This window comes from Malus sylvestris, chromosome 7 (genome assembly GCF_916048215.2).
Source record: "Malus sylvestris chromosome 7, drMalSylv7.2, whole genome shotgun sequence".
Lineage (NCBI taxonomy): Eukaryota > Viridiplantae > Streptophyta > Magnoliopsida > Rosales > Rosaceae > Malus > Malus sylvestris.
Window position 1 is genome coordinate 3,125,665 of NC_062266.1, and position 2,552 is coordinate 3,128,216.

Sequence of the window (2,552 nt, forward strand, 5' to 3'; positions counted from 1 at the left end):
CTAGCTTTTCTTTCCAGGTTGTATCCAGCAAATATAAACATCATCGCTCCTCCATCTGATTAACCGAAAGCTGTTGAAAGACAGCAGCTGTGTGCTGCCATGTGATGTACTAGCCGAAACTGGGTTGTTTGCAAGCTGGAAAGATAGTTGCATGTGTGTGCTAAACTGTCCAAAGTCCATATGATCTGTTTGTATGTGTTGTTGTGTTTATTTTATTAAAAGCACTTAAGTACTCTTTCTTTTCTGCTTGTATAAATAAGCAGCCAGTAAGGCTTTAGATATATGAATCTGATTTGTTATTCCATTATCAGAAGTGTGTTTGTAAACTCTTTTAAATACATCAAAGTGCATTGTTTGCCAAAGCTTGTAGCTTCCCTCATTTCTCTATTTCTTTGTCCAATTTTATTGAGAGTGCAAAGTGAGAGGTGTGATAGAGTTTGTAAACTTATCACCCACATATTTTGGTATTGAGTTAGTAAACTTTTCAATACCAACAACAGCATGGTCGAGAGGAACACTGTTCTTCTTGTAGTAAACCTCTTTGATGTCTTTCAAGTCCCTCTCAGCCCTTGTCACGATTACACGAGTGAGAGCATCCTTATCTGTTCCAACCCTCTTGACCGCGTTGCGAAGAACCTTCTCATAGTACTTCTTGGGGTCATTGAGGAATCGGAGGGCTACATGCAGTGCCTTTTGGAGACCATCACCACCCTCTTCCAACAAACTCTGACAAAAAGAAGAAAACTTACAGGTCAATCTCGGCAGTCATGAATCTTACTCTTACTAGATAAAAGTCTGTTTAAGTAATTAGTTTTGGGTTGGATGCTCTATCTTCGACATAAGGAGGTTCATACGTACCTTACTGATGGAAGTGCCATGGTCATCTCGTTAGCAGTTAAAGGTTGCCATGAGCTGAGTCTTGCTCCTAGAACTGAGGATCCTAGTAACTAAATCATGATTGAAAACCTTGTCTTTGATAGCATCATGAAGAATATGGGCCTCCAAATTGGCCAGTTTTGAATTGATCGCACAACCATCATAACGATATGCAGTCACTAAAGCAATCAAAAGCTGTAACATTGACCAAAAATCATCAAACACCATTAACAATTCTTCTAGTCTAAGAGTTTTCTGAACACAGTTTGAGAAAAACATAGATACCAAAATGGTAGTTCACCTAATACAAAAAAGAGGAGGCAAACAATGGCAAATTCTCCAACTTATTATGTTGTCCATTAGTAAAGTGGACTCTCATAACATGTCAGACTGTTTGCCAAAAAAATCCTCTGCCGTTATGCTCTTACCTTGCGGATATCACCAGTGGTGTGTGCAGCCAAGTCTTCCTCCAAGGAGTGCTTGTAGCGAACTTGGTAAGCCTTCCTTACAGCAAGGAGCTCTTCAGAAGATAGAATGTTTGCAATTTCGATGATGATATTGTAGTTACACTCAGATTTCTTGATGGCCATGTGTCCCTTTTTCCCCTTTTCCGTTTAAATAGAGTCTGGGCAATTTCAGAAGCGAGAATTGTGTTATCTGAAATAAGACGGCCGGGGATGAAAGCATCCACAACCTGTGAGATAATCTGGGGCATGATATCCTTCAACCGATTCACAAGCATTTTGGAGGCAATTTTATACAAAACGTTGCACAAACTTATTGGACGAAGCTGAGACATTTCAGTGGGTTTGTTCTGTTTGGGGACCAGAGTAATATGGGTAAAATTGATTTTTTGGAGCAATCTACCAGACCCAAGGAATGAAAAGATTGCATCAGAAACGTTGAAAAAATAATGGGGGCATTCCATCCGGGCCAGGGGACTTTGAGGGTTCCATCTGAAAAAGAGCAGCTCTCACTTCCTCCACAGTGAAAGTAGCATTCAAAATGGAATTCATATCATAGGAGATGCGAGGTTTAAGTCCATCAATGATATCATTCGCGTCACCATATTGCTGAGACCTATAAATCCCCGAGAAATAGTCAGTAACAACCTTTTCGATACCACCCTGATCCTCCTGCCACAAACCCTGATCATCCCGGAGTTTGACAATCCGATTTTTGGCCTTTCGAATACTAGCCCTTCTATGGAAGAATTTGGTATTCCTGTCACCATCCCTCATCCAAGAAATTCTCGCTCGTTGGCGCCAAAAGATTTTCTCCTGGGAGAGGAGTTCATCTAGTTTCTGAGTTAAATTAGCTCGTTCCAAGAGGGATTCAATCGAGCAGGGTTGGTCGAGAATGAATCCAAATCGAGAGCGCACCTTCTCAGTCCAGATGTTTTCATCATAGTCTGAAATATCGATAATATCAACGAAATATCGAGGATGTTTCGGTTTTTTTAAATCACAGATATTTCGGAACATATCCATGTACATATCATACAAATATTGTACAAATATAGATAATATCAGACAATATCAACGATAATAATTTCGCTCACACTTCAGCAATATTTTGTAAAAATATCGGTGTAATATCGCTAAAATATCGAAAATATCGATGTAAAGGAAGGAAAAAAAAAGAAAAAAAGGGAAAATTACTAATTTATGTGGTAC

General features: G+C 39.4%; 1 pseudogene; it reads right to left on the reverse strand.

Moving 5' to 3' along the window:
• Positions 1-2,275, reverse strand: LOC126628974 (annexin-like protein RJ4; annotated as a pseudogene).
• Between the last annotated feature and the right edge of the window lie 277 nt (positions 2,276-2,552).